The sequence below is a fragment of the Periplaneta americana genome, chromosome 8 (genome assembly GCF_040183065.1).
Source record: "Periplaneta americana isolate PAMFEO1 chromosome 8, P.americana_PAMFEO1_priV1, whole genome shotgun sequence".
Lineage (NCBI taxonomy): Eukaryota > Metazoa > Arthropoda > Insecta > Blattodea > Blattidae > Periplaneta > Periplaneta americana.
In genome coordinates, this window is record NC_091124.1 from 87,913,740 (window position 1) to 87,931,450 (window position 17,711).

The window sequence follows — 17,711 nt, forward strand, 5'->3', positions numbered from 1 at the left end:
TTTGTGAAACTAGTAGATGCATTCCTTCTTGATTTGATTATAGGATTAATTCTCTGTAAACAGCTGACATGTTGACGCGCCATCAGTAATCAAGTTATTGTTCAGTGTAGCCAACACATGAGAGCCATGAGCATCTAGTGCCAACATTAGTTTAAACGGGCGGGCTGCCGGAGAAAATGGAAGCATGTTTAAACTGAATAGTAAAGTTGAACGGGTTTAATTTATCCCAAGGGTGAATGTAGAGTATCCACCGCCCACTGAACGAATATTAGTTAAAGGAGCGTTGAGCGACTTCCGCCGATTTAATTGTGGCAACACCTATTTTATACAATATAGCTTGCAATGAGAATGAAAATATACCTCCTGTTACTGATGACCAGTTGGATGCATTCCTTTTCATTCATTCCTAACCTAACCTAACCTAACCTAACCTAACCTAACCTAACCTAACCTATATGCCATTAACGGTGCGCATAACTTCCCCGCAACAGCTGGGCAAGTGAGCAGCTCGGAGTCGGAACACTGTTATTTCGGAACAGGAGGTTCCGACCTACTGTTCATTTTTGCAACAGTTCCGAGACCGGAACAGTTCCAAAATAACTGTTGTGTTATTTTTTACCCATCTCTATAAATTATGGAATGGACGAACATGGCTGCTTAAGGAAGAAATTTGAACAGATCGAGTTAATTGAGAAGTTATTGGTGCTTTCCTGCAACAAGAAATAATTCGCAACGTTAAAGGTAAGAAAAAAATATGTTTGAGATTACATCTACACGGTTCAACTTTTCTTTCAACTTGACACATTCAAGCAATAATGCACACAATGTGCAGGATAATATATTATTTTAGCTTTCGCTGCTGCAGAACTTGGTCAGTGAAACTATAATCGGTTTTTACACTCCATCACATGGTATTTTGGTATTTTAATATTAATATGGCGTACCTTGTAGATAGAAAATCTTAATGTATCTTAATTCAACATGCGCTTTAAACTTGATTCTTTCAATAATCTTCCCAGACTGCGTGCGTACGAGCATGAAAAACTGAACCGTGTAGATGCAGCTTAACTGCACCGTCATGTTTTCTAATTTAAACTGAATTCTTCCGTCATATCTTAAACGTTTATTAAACTGAGATCTGTAATTGTTGTCAGGGATAAACTTCAGAACGCGATTACCTTCCTTCTACCACTACCACATGATGAACTGACTTCTGTGTTGAATTACAACAGTGTATTAGGCCTAACTGCAATTACTCCAAGAGCTTTAAAGGTAAGCTAACAGTTAATATACACTTTGGGTATGAACGAACCTATTATTTTTGTATATAGCTAAGTTAAATTGGTCAGACATCTTAAAATTCGTGGGACAAAATCTGATATGACTAAATATGTTGTTTCCAGTGTAATTCTTTACAGTTGCGTTACCAAAGGATGGCGGGGTACCTTAGCTTGGTAACGCAATAGTAAAGAAGTGTTGTTCCCGAAAAAAAGATATTTTAAACATTTGACTTTACAGTTAACAGTAGTACCTTTACTGGAATAATTTTGATAAAATAAAAGGAGTTAAATTGCCGGAGATATTTATTATTTTTATAGATTCGTGGATAGAATTCTTCCAGGAATATTTCACAAACGTTGATTATACTGCAATCCTTCAATTGTTCTATAAAATGTAGTGTTATTAATGCATTATATGATGCTAGGCTACTGCTGGTTTGTTTCAGTTAATAGAAAGACAAATGGCGGAGTTTTACACTGTGAATGTGCTGCAGTGTACTGTCAGAAATCGGATAGTAATGAGAAGACCTGGTTATTCCTGTTTCCTGCGCCAAGTAATGCAGCACATCTTAAAAGGTAAGCAATGGCATTGGCATAAGCTCAATGCAAAGATATCCTTATATATCATCAGTAAATAGTCAGGGTTGGTAAACTGTAGTGATTTTTAAATTTAAGTGAGAATTATTTGTCAAATTCATATTTGTTTATTAAAATGAGTTTTTGCCTTCTTTTGTAATTCATTTAAACATAATTTGTGCATTAATTCCTACATAATTGTGTATTTTGTTAATGTGTTATTTTAAGTAATTAACAACATCGCTTCAAAAAAAAGTTACTATGTTTACACATAGGCCTCATTATTAATACATGAAGAGTTACAGCACTAATAACCTGCACTTAATGATAATAATAATTAGCTTAGACTTAGGCAAGATTTATGCTCAGTTTGTTATTCATTAGAAAAGAATTAAACTATTTAGGGAGATTAATATTTACAAATAAATTTATCAGAAGAGCTTAGCATTGTGTGTTTTCAGAATAAATACATAGTCCATTTGGCATTGTGCAACTTTTACTTTGAATATTGTTATGAGCTACTATTCATTTCAATCCTCAGCATCATACTGTGCTTTAATTAGGTGGTGATTCCGAAAGTAGGCTCTACTTGACTACCTGTACCATGTGTTCTGTTGCTCCTTAATTAGGAGTTGGGAAAAGACATATGAGAAGCAAACTTTCAAAACCTGTCCATTTCTTTAGAAAATGCTAGAATTATATGTCTGTAATAAACAAAGATTTTTCTGTGGTGAAATTTTATATGAATTCATAGGAAGAAAAATATATTTCACCATAGAAAATATTTTGTTCATTGCAGAGATGCAAGTTTGCTACTCGTATATATTGCTAATAGTTTTAAGAAGCAGCAGAACAGTCATATGTAAAAACGTTTATATATTTTTTTTTTCGGGAAGTTAATTTCTCATCTTAATCATGTTAGGTGCATATAATTTTAATCTGTGATTTAAGTAGTAACAATTATTTACATCATGATTAAATCATTAATTTAAATTAATACCAACCCTGGTTTGTGTATTTTTTTAAGATAATAATAGAATTTTGATTGTAACAGGTAACACATGTGGGCAGCTGTGGCAGAAAATCCTCATCCTTACAGAAGGCCTATATATGTGCAAGCCATTTTCGCAGTAATCAGTATAACGGTGACTTCAGATATAACTTACTAAGAGGGGCCATTCCATCAAGGGATGCTTGGTATCCCACTCAAGAACTACGACCCACTTCATCACCAGCCTACTTACATTAACCTTTTTCACCACCTAACATAATTGCTTCATTCATTGCACTTCACTGTGGCATCAATTTGAACCTGTATTATCTTTCATTGAGTGATTCATTCATTGTCTTTATCTTTTAACAAAATTGTGTTTAATTTTGTTGACAAGTGTATGGTAATGGACTTCATTCATTATTATTATTATTATTATTATTATTATTATTATTATTATTATTATTATTATTATTATTATTATTATTATTATTATTATTATTATTATTATAATTATTATTAAAGCTAAAAGGTATCCCCGTAACATGTCAAGAAGGCATTTGGGGGACATGGAGGTAGAGCCCCATGCTTTCCATGACCTCGGTACTAGAATGAATTATTATTATTATTATTATTATTATTATTATTATTATTATTATTATTATTATTATCATCATTATCATTGTTATCTCATTTCGTTTAATGTGTTGATTTCTTCAGTTAATTGAAGGAAAATAAAGGGAATTCATTCATTCATCTGAAAAAAAAAAGTAGAGTACTTTACTTCTACATTATGAACAATATAATTTTTGTAATATATAGGGCAATGATAAATCTAACGAGCTTTAAGACCCTAAGTTAACATTACATAGTAATATAAATACAAATAATAATTACTAGTACAATGAGCATTTCAGTTGTGTAATCTATAGGGCATAGGAGGGAGTCCAGTGGCAGCGATACGAATCTGCAGCTTCTGCAACTGGTGAGATTTGGGTGCATTATTTAGAATGTTTAGAGAGTAAATATGTTGTTGTTTTCTAATGTCAGGCGTTTGACAATAAAGTCATTTGACCTCTTGCACTCCAATATTTTTCAAAGATATTATCATGACCAGAGTAAATATGTTGATGTTTTCTAATGCCAGGCATTTGACAATAAAGTCATTTGACCTCTTGCACTCCAGTATTTTTCAAAATTATTGTCATGGTCAGCCACTGAAGCACAGATTTTGAGGTGTTCCGAATCCATTTCTTGGTTTGAGTAGCACAATGGACAGTTAGGAGACTGATATATTCCAATTGTATGCAGCAAAATAGTCCCCCAATCGGATTTCTGGGCGGGACTACTTTAATGGTACAGAAGCAACTAAATTTTTTATAATGGAATGCTTGTATAACATCAGCTAAGAAGAGAGTAAATATGGTACAATATTTTGTCTCTTCTCACTTTATATATCTCTTGGATATGGAACAACAAGTTTTGACGGAGAAATCATTGTAATAAGTGAAAGTCTCAGGAATCTTCTATGCCACATCAATAAATTTAAGAATGCAGTTATATTGTCAGACTCCAAAGCAGCTATTCTATCAATAGTCTCTAAACACACACCTTCATCTCAAACAGCAGAAATAACTAAAATGCTCTCTCAATTAATATCACTCAATAAAAGAATTGTATTCCACTGGATACCATCCCATTGTGGAATCCTGGGAAACGAGAATGCTGATGCTTTAGCAAAGAAGGGCAGCACTGCTACTTACAGACCTGTTACCAAATCTACGTATTACTCTGTGAAAAGATTTATTAAATCTACATACTTAGACTTCAACAAACAAAATTTGATAACACAAATCTCAAGGGACAAAAATGGAACTCTCTGCATCATAATCCACAGTTAATTCCCGATTTACCACGAAAATCGTCTGTAGCTGCATTTAGATTGGCAACAGGCCATGACTGTCTGGCCAAACAAACACCTGCATAGAATTGGAATATATCAGTCCCCTAACTACCCACTGTGCAACTCAAACCAAGAAATGGATTCGGAACACCTCAAAATCTGTGCTTCAGTGGCTGGCCATAATAATATCTTCGAAAAATATTGGAGTGCAAGAGGTCAAATGACTTTGTCAAACCCCTGGCATTAGAATACAACAACAACATATTTTGAGCAATGGGGCCACAACCAAATCAAACACTCAGTATCAAAGCTCAAAATTAGGAAATGTTGCGAAGTATAGACTTATCTCTAATAAATTGTATTGCACTTTTTCTAATATGTTCAGTGTTTTGAATCAACTATACATCAGAGAATGAAAAATAATTTGTTTACTTGTATTTCTTAATGGTGTTTTTATTAAAAGTCTAAGTTAATTTTATGTCTGTTGTAGACAAATAGTTTTCTTTGTATTCTTTATCAGTGGTGATTATTGATTACTTAGATTTTTAATATCCATATATTAAACTAATGGCAGTTACTTTTAAAAATAGATGTTCAGCTCTGCCGGTGTAAAACAAATAAAGTGGTGTTTTATAAATGTTTATGAACGTGCGTTGTACTATGTCACAGCAAAACATCTTATGACTATTTTCAAGCTAATGTTTGACATAAAAAAATTAAGAGCGAATTATAATTATATAACTGACCAATAATAACTTCGAAGTCAATATTCCAAAGTCAATCTTTGTTTTTATCTTCCAATACATGATGCATAACATTATTTAAAAATAGTGCTTAAGGTGTTTTGGAGAGAAGTATCCCTTCCTATTCGCATCCTGAATCTCAATTACATCTTTGATCTAGAAGATGCAAAAACTTTTATTAGTCAGATTTGAAAAATTAATTTAATAAAAGGGTTAAATGACGGTGTTAAAAGAGGGAGTGTGTTAATGGTTTTCAGTTTCATGTTCAACCATTATATTTATATTCACATGTTAAAACAAAAATGTGATATAAATATTGTGGTTAAACATGTTATTTAAACTGATAAACCATTACACACTCCTTTGGCGATATGAAAAATACCAGTATGTGTTGGTATAATAGGTATCTGCAGTACCGATCGTGCTCTAATGCTGGCATAACGGAGACCTGTAATACCGATCGGGCCGTGTAACAAGGGATGTAGTTCCGCATTCTGCCGCTTTTTTTTTTTTTCTTTTCATTGATTGATTTTCATAAGTACCAGGTCGAAATTGACCCTTTCCTTTTAAAAGAAGTGTAGGAGATCATATGACAAGTTAGAAATTAGAATAGTTCAAGGCACCGTAACTCTACCAATAGCAGAGTGAGCATGTTGATAATGTCATGTAAAAGGAACAGGTATATTTTTACTTATTAGTGGGTTTGGATGTTTATGGCGGGATGTTAGAAATTTTGTACGAAGAGTTTTGATATAAGCTGAGAAGTACAGTATGCCAAGATCGTCGTACAGTTGGCTATTTCGAATGAGATAGTCCGCTCCAGTGATGGTTCGGCAAATGGCTCGTTGAAGTCCGTCCAGTCGTTGAAGATGTCGCGGATTTGCTTGAGCCCATATTTCACAACAGAATGTCATGTAGGATCGAATTAGAACTTTGTACAACATGGTTTTAACATTTAAAGATGTATAGCTCTTGAAAAATGAGTAAAGAAGCATATATCGGTGGAAGGCCTTCTCACGAATATGTAAGATATGATGTTTGAAAGTAAGTCTCTTTTCAAGAAAAACTCCAAGATACTTGACGGTAGTTGTGAAAGGTATATTTTCATTTTGAATGGTTAAGGGTTGTGATTGCCGCGGAAATCTTCTTGTGAAAACAACTGCTTGCGACTTGGAGCCATTTATCTTAAGGCGCCATTTTGTGGACCATTGGGTAATAATATTTAAGGCTTCCTGCATTTGTAGACAAGCAAAATGAATGTTTATATGCTTCGTATAAATAACAGTATCATCAGCGTATAGTGTAAATTTACATTTTGGATGAATTGGTATATCACGGACATATGCACAGTACAGTGTTAGGCTTAAAACTGATCCTTGAGGAACTCCTGCTGTTATGACGTGAGCGTTTGAGAGACAGCGTCCGTTTTGAACACGAAAAGTTCTATCTGAAAGGTAGCTGGCGATAAGTTGAATATAATTTATAGGAATGTTAAGTTTGTGAAGTTTATATAATAAACCAGTGTGCCAGACAGTATCAAAAGCTTGCTGAATGTCGATAAATGTAGCTACTGTATGTTGTCCAAGTTGATGTTGTTAATCTGTGAAGTGCTTCTCTGGGACTATGGTGGGGTTTAAATCCAAACTGTTCATGGTGGATGACATCTGGTGCAGTTAAATATGGCTTTAGTCGTGCCAGAATGATACGTTCAAAAATTTTTCCAAGGAAGTTGGTTAGGCTGATTGGTCTATAACTTTGGGGTAATGTTGGATCTTTTCCCGGTTTAACAATTGGTATAATATGTGCTGTTTTCCATGCTGTTGGAAAATAATTATGATGTAGACATGAGTTGAATATCTTCGTTAAATGTGTTATTGCTCTTTTTGGTAATTTCTTCAGTATGGCTGGTGTGATTTTATCCGGACCAGGTGTCTTCTTCGGTGCTAGATTTCGAATTATGATCTTGATTTCTTGTGGTCGTACGTGAGGTGCATTTCCCGGTTCAGGGGGATGTAATATGGACTGTACATGTTGCGATATTGTTGTTGAAAAGTCTTGTAGTGAAGAGTGATGATGGGAGGAGAATCGGTTTTGAAAGGAGTTTGCAAGAGCTTCAAGCCTATCAATGGGATCATAGTTAAATGTACCACTTGAGTCTTTAATAGGTGTTGAATTTTTTGTGATAGATTTTCCTAACATTCGTTTTGTAAACGACCAAAAGGTTTTTCCTGTAGGCTTTATGTTTTCCACTGTGTCGGCAAACTTATTGATTTTGTAAAGTTCATATTTTCTTCGGATAGCACGTTGATACCGATAAAAAGCTCTTTTTGCTTGAGGATCCGCATAAAGTTGCCACCGTTTTCGAGCTTGGTTTTTGGCTTTAAGAAGATTTTTTTTGTTCATTTTTACCATAAGCGTTGTTATCTGATTTCTCAAAAGTCAATGTGGAGGACATTTAATCGAATGTGTCTATGATAGTGTCTGAAAATATTTTTATAGCAGTTTCTATTTCTGAAGTTTTTAAAGTCGGTAGAGTACCTGGGATGATTTGGTGCAAGCGTTTTGTGAAGCCATTCCAATCTGTTACTTTTTCTGTAGAAGGTTGATCTGATATCATATGAAAAGGGGCCTTGAAAGTCAGAAGTACTGCAATATGGTCGGAGTCAAGAGCGTTTAAGCAGATTTGTTGAACCGGGGAATATTTTGTGTTACATAAACAAATATCAAGTACATCTAGATGATGAGTGGTTATCCAGGGAAATCTTGTAGGTGCTTTTGGTCCTGTAATTGAGTAATGAAATTTATTGGAATGTAATAACAAAGTTTCACCTTTCGGAGTATTCAGTCTAGAATTCCATGATTTATGTTTTGCATTGAGATCACCACAGAAAATGAAATGTTTGTGATGTGTGATAAGCAGGGTCAGGTCGTTTTCATTGAGTTGAGCGTATGGCGGGTAATAAACAGATGCTATGAGTATTTCTGTTCCTTCAAGCTGGATGAATACACCAGTGGCTTCAAGATTCTGAAAAATCGGTAGAATGGCTGTTCGATATGGTATGGAATTTTTAATGAGTATAGCAGTTCCTCCTCCAGGTCGGCTGTTTCTATCTGTACGGATAACAGTATAGTTGCGTACACGAAATTTTATAGTGGGTTTTAGATGAGTTTCACTAATACATGCGAGGTCAATATCATAATTAAAGAGCAAGGCTTGTAGTTCGTAAGTCTGGTGGATTATTCCATTGGCATTGAAATTTAAGATGTTTAGTCCTCTGTGTTTGGAAAGCATTTGGGGGTCATTTATAGATTGTTGTAAATTGAAAAGATTAATGAAACCTTCAATGAATATTATGACCTTGGATATTGAGTCATTTGCATTTTGGATTTTATGAAGTGTTGTGCCGACAAGCTGAATTGTACGTTGAATGTTCAGTGAGCGTAAGATGTTAACAATATCTTTGAAGGAGTCTGATATTGATTCAGATGATGTTGATGTAGCACTTTGAGAATTAAATGTTGACTGGAAAGCTTTGGTGTTGCCAGGATTAGCAAGTAGAGGAAAGTCACTGTGTTTCCATGTCGGTGGTGTAGAACGTTCTTCGGAAAGAATTCTCCTGTTCCTCATCTTCCCTTGAAGTTCCGCTTTCTTCTTTAGTTGAATTGGGCACTGGCTGTAGCTGGCAGTATGAGCACCGTCACAATTTGCACATTTAGGGTTATGTACAGGGCCTTTCAGAGGACAATCGGCGAATAAGTGATTATTTCCGCATTTAACACATCGAGTAGGCAAATTACATCGACGTGAAGTGTGACCAAAACCCTGACACTTATGACATTGTGTAATATGCGGACGAGGTCTATATGACTCAATTTTTATGATATGATTGTTAATATCTTGCAATTGGTATATGGTTCGGGAGTGTTCATTATTTGGAAGTGTAAGTATCCAGATGGGGATGGGACGTCGTGTCGGTATGCCATCAGTGTCGTAGCAAGGAACAGTAATTTGACGAATGTGTTCTATTTGGAAATCTAAGAGTTCAAGTTCTGTTTTGAGAGTAGCAGATTCTACAAAAGCTGGAAGTCCTTTCAGTACTACTTGTAGTAATTTAGTTTCCCGAGGTTCGTGAGAATAAAACTGAAGGTTTTCAGTTTGCAAGATATTATATAACTTGTCATAGTCAGCGCGGCAACTAGTTAAATATTTCATTCCTTCAGCAGAGTATGTGATTTTCAATGGCTGGCTAAGTAGTGACTGCAGTTTTTTATTATTTGCAAAGAAATTTCCGGCTGGGATATTCTTCACAATAATTGGCGGCATTCGAGTTGATTTGGGTCTTCGGAAAATCTGTGTTGTTGTTATCTTTTTGGTTTCCTACTTGAGGATTATTTTGGTTTTGTGGTGATATGTCGGTGTCCATTTCATGGACAAGAGGATCAAAAACATTTTGTAGTTTGATATCCGGATGAATTAATGTTTCATGAGATAATGTTGTTTGTGTATCGGAAACTGAAGAATTCGGTTTGGCTTTGTCCGTATTTAGTTTCTGTTTCTTAACGACATGATCTCTTACTTTACTTTTACTTGAAGTTGCGTTTTCCGCGGGATTAATTTGTTTGCTAGTTGAATTGGGTACGCGAGTAGGATCGCATAATGTAGTCATTGTAGATGTAGGGGTACTACTTGTTGTTGCAGATGTTGTGGTTGTTGTCGTATTTGAAGTCACTATGTTAAATACACCAGGTTGATTTTCGATTAGACACCAGTCTTCAGTATTTTGAGTCATTTTAACAGGCACCACGCTTGGCTCCGAGAGCCAAGCTAAAGTAATTACTACACAATCACTCGATTATGTTCGCGCACGTAACACAAAATGATGAAGAAATAAAGTTATAACTTAAACAAACACCACACAATGTCGTTAAACTGTTAGATAATAATATAATTCCACTAAATATAACTTGAAAAAACTACGCAACTACGTAAACACAAATCAGGGCGGAGTACTGTTCGATAAGATGCTTCTCCGATCAGCACTCGATTCGAACTTAATTTTCATTCTGCCGCTATGTGTAACGAGATGTAGTTCCGATGTTTTGCCGCCAAGTGTCTCGACGTCGCGTCAATAGCGTGTCGAAGGTAATGCATTGAGTTGGGAGTCTTTCTATTTATTTGTCTATGCTCCGAACCAGTCCTGAACCGGAAACATGTACTGCAGTCGGGCGTTCCAACAAGCTTTTGACACGGGTTCGGAACGGTCAAAAATAGTCTGTGGATTGAGGCATGTACGGAAGAGTACGCAAGACGCGCATGCGCATAAGCTCACCAAAGTCTCCTGGATACTGAAGAAAGACATAATCGACTGTTCACATCATTGAGGTTAAAGATGAAAAGTGACAGTACAGACGAATAATAAAACTAGAGATTTAATTTAAATTTTCGCCAAAAAGAAAGGGAATGGAAATTATTTGGGTATTGAAACAGTTAATTATAATTTCAACATGCAGCTTTGATTAAAAGTATAATAAATAACGTACATACATTAATAATTAAAAAAGAACTATTTTTAGATGAGAGTCCCCCAGTACACGACATTGAATTATCGGAATTCTTGCCTTCCATATTTTTTGTCATCTTTTTATAGAAAATGATCGAAATTCTATTTTCTGCAATTAGAATTAGCTGCGAAACGATAATAATTAAGCATCCCGTTCTTAGCAAAGATGATCACAGTTATAGCAACTCTGGATTTAGTACATAACGATCCGCGAAAGCGTTCCAACCAACGAGCACAGAATGCATAGAGTAGATATAAACAGCTTGGAGGTGAAGCCGCTTTTGTGGACAGTCGCCATTATGATGCTACCAAAACATTGCGCTCCCGGTTAGCACATGGGCAGTTGATTGTGATGTTGCATCGTTGTTTTAATTAATAAATTAACTAATTTCAATATGCCTACATGTTCTGCGTATGGCTGCACAAACAGGTTTCCAAAAAAAAAATTCCTGGAATAACTTTTCACGGGTAAATATGCATGTGTGAAATGTACTTATTACCGGTAGGCTAGATACGGTAATGAATGATTTAACCTAAGTTAGTCGGTTATATTCGTATTGTTCACGTATTTGTTTGATTAAGAGAAAGGATTAGTGTATTGATATTATTGTAATTAATTTTTATAATCACGAAATCAGACATGCTTTGCAGACTTAGCATTTACGAGCGAAGCTAACCTAACAACCCATGTTGGAAGTTTGTGTCGAGTGCTATAGAAAACTGGTGTACCGAGGTTTCTCTTAAACCGAATGCACGTATTCGTTTGATGAAGCAAAAGAAATAGTGTATTAATATTATTGTAATTAATTTTTATAATCACGAAATCAGACTTATGCTTTACAGACTTAGTAGCTTCATTAACTCGGTCGTGAACTGACTTGACCCACTTGGTAATAAAACTTCACTTTTGTTCGCCGTTATAATCTAATTATATACTATAAACGAAGAGCCTATCAAATATTATATGGTTAAGAGCATTCCATTTTTTCTCTAAACAAAATCGGGACATCTATACGAAATACTGGCAAAAGGAAGAGAATGATAATTTGTGTTAAGAAGCAAGTTTCATTATTAAATCGAAGCAAATGGATCAACCTATAAAAGTAATTATTATAGGGTAGCATTTTTATTGGACTAGTTGCAAAATAAGGTCAAACTGTTATTTTCCTTTTTTATCATTATTGTTTGTTTAACCTTCCAGATTATCTATTAAATACCATACTGCAATTTGAAGAGCTGCCAATTTAAATAACCTGTATATATGTGATTTATCGATGACAGTTTCGTAATTTTTGCTAAAAATACGTGCATAGCGATTCTGTATTACGAAACAAACAAGAAAGTGTGAGTCCTACAAGAAATTAGGGACATATGGAATTCTTATTATCATAAGATCTTCTATAACGTAATAGCTATTTTGCAATGTTTTGGTAGCAACAAGATGGCGTCAGGTCCATCAAACCGGCTTCACTCCGTCCAATGGTATTAAGATGCTAGTGTCTACTCTATTGTATTCTGTGCTCGTTGGTTCCAACAGCGTCCAGTTTCAATCCCATAGCAGATGCTCGACTAGCGCATGCGCATAAGATGGCACAGGAACCGTACATGAACTGATCCATGAACCGCTTGTTGGAACGTATGGTAACAACGGTTGAATTGCCAAACTTACAGTTCCCACGTGACGAGTAACTTAATAGCTCTCTGGCAACATTTATTGTGCACACACTGTTAGATACGTTTCGTCTTTGATTCTCTGTCGATTATATATATATATATATATATATATATATATATATATATATATATTTACCTTCGTGTCAATTATCAATTAATTTAACTCAACCATCAATTGCTAGCTCCCAACAGCTGACAGCGTGGTAGTCCATATTGGCAACAGAGAGCTGTAGTTCGAAGCTCGGCCGCTTAACTGTCATGTCCCATCTTAAAAAAAACAGGTATAGATATGAAATTTCTGAAAGACTTACTGGTATTACGTGAACAAGTGAAATAGCATACTACGATACAAGGTTGGGAAGTGCTTTTTACAAAATCGAGAAAAAGACTGTCAATTTCCGAGATTTTATTATGCACTTCACAAACGTGTGTTGTAGGCCTACAAGATTTTTTGCACGATCATATTTTTAAAATTCCAAATACAATATATTTTGCATTGAAAATTTAGAGAAATATTCGTAAAACTGCACTGTAATGGTAACTAAGTAACAATGAGACGTGCACTGTAAGGCTCGGTTCACACTAGCGGAATGTCTACGAAATAGCAGCTGCGCGGCAGCCGCACCGTTCTGAGGCCACACGAGCGGATGAAAGACGGACGGAAGGATCCGAGGTGGACAGTCGCCATAGAATATAGATATTAATCACCGTGTAGTACTAGAGTACTTCAAAATGCAATTATTGATAAGAAAAATAAAGATTAAGAAATTGAGTACATCCAATAGTCAGCAGTCATTTATTACAAGGAACTTTTTTGCGTTGTTTAACTAGTTGCGCAAGGAGGAATCATTTTATTTTAATTAACTACAAAATGACATTTCCCAGCTTCGATGAAGTGTATCACTCTGAAAAATGCCTTCAGAAAGAATATATTAACGTAAGACTGGCTATACCTCCAATAGAATGCTTTCTATAAAATGTATGGCAAATTAATGCCAATAGTTGTATGCATTTAATTGTTAAAATGAAACTCTAATAAGTAATACGTGCACTGAATTTCGTATTCACTTTGGAGAAAATATATTACTGTACGTATATTATCGGTACTTCTTTTTAGTAGGTTATTTTACGATGCTTTATCAACATCTAAGGTTATTTAGCGTCTGAATGAGATGAAGGTGATAATGCCGGTGAAATGAGTCCGGGGTCCAACACCGAAAATTACCTAGCATTATCGGTACTTCAGTAGAAGGTAAAGAGAGAGGGATTAGAAGGAATTATCAATAATAGAATTTACTGAAATGAAATATATTGATGTTACTGTTTGTTTTATTTTCAGCAACTGAAATGTTATCAGTGTTATCACTTTTTATTAAAAAAACACACAGAGAAATTAATGAAGTAGAAAAGTAAATGTCATAAATTAAAATAATTTATGTATTATTGTATAGGTTTATGCGAGAAATATTTGACAAGGACTACTTATTAACACATTTCCTTTCTGCGTCGGAATATTCCATGAAATTGGGAAACAGTACACAACAAATTTCATACATGCTGAACATTTTCTGTTTCTGTCCTTGTACTCTTCATTTTGAATGTTCTAATTATATGGCCTTTTCTCATTTTCGATCACAAACACCTCAACGTCAACTTTCTCTACATCCATATCACTCATTGAATACAATCACGATGCGCAATGCCCTACTACAAGTTAAAAAATTGCAACAGCCAGTACTACAATACACGTGTGATATGTCGACTGTGACTCAAGCAGACGTTACAGAGGGTTTTTCTCGGGGTACTCCCGTTTTCTCCTATCATTTCACAAACACTCTCCACCTTCCCTTTATCTATCATCTGCAATAGTAAAAAATAGGTGGGGTGAAGTTCTGGAGGTAGTAGGGCCTACGGATTTCCAATGATGATATAGGAAGGGTTTGGGGTTCATCAGTTCGTATGTCTGGCTCTATCAAAGGCTGAGATAGGATAGCCTATCTGTCAGCCGACGATGACAGGAAGAGCTTGGGGCTCCGACCCTTGGAGCTTATCAGGCTACTCGTCCGTGAAACGGAACCTGGCTCTATTAAGGGCTGATGCAGGATGGCCCACTGTCAGGAGCAGATTCACGAATGTCACTCAGGCCAATTGTCAGATTTGGACAATCGTCGCATATTATAGGTCTATAGACACACAAAGGGCCAAAGCATTCCTAAGGTATCGAGTCCAGCTATCGTAAAAGCCAAGATATGTCGTCTGGACACTCGCCACCAAACTGCAGCTCCGCTGCTGCAAACTCTCCATCCTGTGTGAACTGCTACATTTAAATTAGTGTGCCATAAATTAGTGCGGCCGCCGCGCGACTGCCGTTCCGCAGACATTCCGCTCGTGTGAACCGGGCCTAATGGATCTATTTCAGTAAGTTATTATGTAGAGTAGTTTTATGTTATGAAGAATGGTTTCTCTAGCAACAAGTTTTTGTGTGGGAATTCTAATTTTCAAGGCCTAACAACAATAGCTGTAAATACGGTATGCGCCAAACTATACAGTACTGGATTTCACACAGCCCGCATGCGCATGCCTGTACGTCTGCGTGTTTTTATTGGGTTATTTTACGACGCTGTATCAACATCTAGGTTATTTAGCGTCTGAATGAAATGAAGGTGATAATGCCGGTGAAATGAGTCCGGGGTCCAGCACCGAAAGTTACTCAGCATTTGCTCGTATTGGGTTGAGGGAAAATCCCGGAAAAACCTCAACAAAGTAACTTGCCCCGACCGGGATTCGAACCCGGGCCCCCTGGTTTAGCGGCCAGACGCGCTGACCATTACTCCACAGGTGTGGAGTCTGCGTGTTGCTAGTTGTGTAACGAACGTTGTGCTGTGTGGTTGGAATTGACAATGGGTCTCGCGACGGAGGAAAAAGTGTTCATTGTGGAATATTATCTTCGCTCGTACGGAAATGGTTATCAAGGCGGGCCGAGTTTAAAGTTAGTGGCGCAACAATATCGTTAAACTTTAATCAGCCGGCACCAAGCAACACAGTTATGTTGTCTAAAAAAAATGTAAAGGTATCCCCGTCACACGCCATGAAGGTACTTGGGGGGCATGGAGGTAGAGCCCATGCTTTCCATGACCTCGGCACTAGAATGAGGTGGTGTGGTCGGCACCACGCTCCGACCGCCTTTTGCCCCCGGGAAAGACCCTGTACTCAATTTTATAGGAGGCTGAGTGAACCTCGGGGCCGTTCTGGAAGTTTGGCAACGAGAAAAATCCCGTCACCATTTGGGATCGAACCCCGGACCTTCCAGTCCGTAGCCAACTGCTCTACCAACTGAGGTACCCAGCAGCCAGTTATGCTGTCTATCGTTACACAATTTCGTCGTACGGGTACAGGGACGTCGCTAGGGGGGTGCGAAAGGGTGCGCAAGCACCCCATAAAAAATAGGAGCACCCCTTTCCGCACCCCAAAGGTTATTTAAAGCCCTGATTTGGGAAATTTATTAAAAAAATATATTAGGCATAAGTTATTTTGAAGAACAAAAACGAACATATTCCTGTGAGTGTGTAAAACAAATTTCATTAAATGCGAGAAATAAAAACTAGCAGTTATTCAAACTGTACATAACATTTGACATTTTACACGATTCACAGTTAAACTCAAATCAACGTTAATCCTGTTTTTATTCTATCACTAAATAGCGTTACATCTGCTTGAACGCTGTTAGCATTAATATGTATCGGTGCAATACTGTCGACTCGACAGTGAACATTCCCGGATGTCAGACTCATTATTGGTAAACCTATACGTTATATTAATTATTATTTTTCAATATATTTAATATTTTTATTAAATTAAATTAACATGACTATAATCTACGTAGAACAACAAGACTGTATGTGAAGTTTCAGGAAGATTAAATGAATTTGAATTTTCATATGACGTCATATGAGCTGTGTTACGAACTGAGCGCATATCATGACAATCATGACCTATGAGGAATCTTCCATCAATGCGACAGTGCAGTATACAGTTGACTTCTAACATAGTGAGTGTGTTCTTACGAGTTACTAGTTTAAATAATATTTTGTTCATAATTATAAGATATAAGTGATTTGTTGTGAAAAGACAAATTCTACAGTCTGTTATAATATCTACCGGACCAAAACCGTGACTGAAATCAGTATAGACTAACTACTCTGCACACTTGTGCGCATTGCCTATTATTATTATTATTATTATTATTATTATTATTATTATTATTATTATTATTATTATATCTACCGGGCAAAAACGTAATATTTCGGACTTCTTATAAAAAATTACGGAGAAAGAAAGAAAAGTAAGTGAAGATGAAGATGTTACAAAAGAATTTGAAAGTGAAGTGAAAGCGATAGAGTATGTTGTACTCGCGCTTAATGAGAGTGAAAAGGGCTTCCCTCTCGATATAGCTGAATCAGTTTCCGACTGTTCCCAACATTTCGTGTTAAATGAATACCCGAAAAGAACATTTGGGAAGCAGGAGAAAAGTTTCCAGTCTGAATGGTTTAAAACTTTCCCCTGGCTGGAGAATAGTGTTTCCCAAGATGCTGCATTTTGGTTTGCGTGCCGTTTTTTTCGACCGAGAGCGGTCGTTGTTCGTCTCTAACAACGAAGGGCGGAAAAAAGATGAAAAAAAAGCACTATCCCCGACACAGAGATAAAAAACATGAAAATGTTGAATCACATAAGAAAAGTTGTGCTGCATGGGAAGAATACCGACGCATGAAAATAAGAGATCCACAAACATCAGTTGGGACCTTGATAAGCTAAGCATACGCACTTAAGGTGCGAGAAAATCGTATGTATGTTGGACAAATAATGGAAATCCTCAGGTTTACTGCTATACAAGGTATCGCTCAGAGAGGCAACAATGAAACGCAAGATAATGAAAACCGCGGAAATTTCTTAGAGTTACTACAGCTAATATCTAAAAACAATCCC

The 17,711-nt window shown here is 36.2% G+C and overlaps 1 long non-coding RNA gene across 1 annotated transcript; it reads left to right on the forward strand.

Moving 5' to 3' along the window:
• The first annotated feature begins 500 nt into the window (after positions 1-500).
• Positions 501-3,346, forward strand: LOC138704323 (uncharacterized). Its single transcript, XR_011333313.1, has 4 exons — positions 501-741; positions 1,155-1,272; positions 1,727-1,856; positions 2,911-3,346. It is a non-coding gene; the product is annotated as an uncharacterized lncRNA (long non-coding RNA).
• Positions 3,347-17,711: the final 14,365 nt, after the last annotated feature.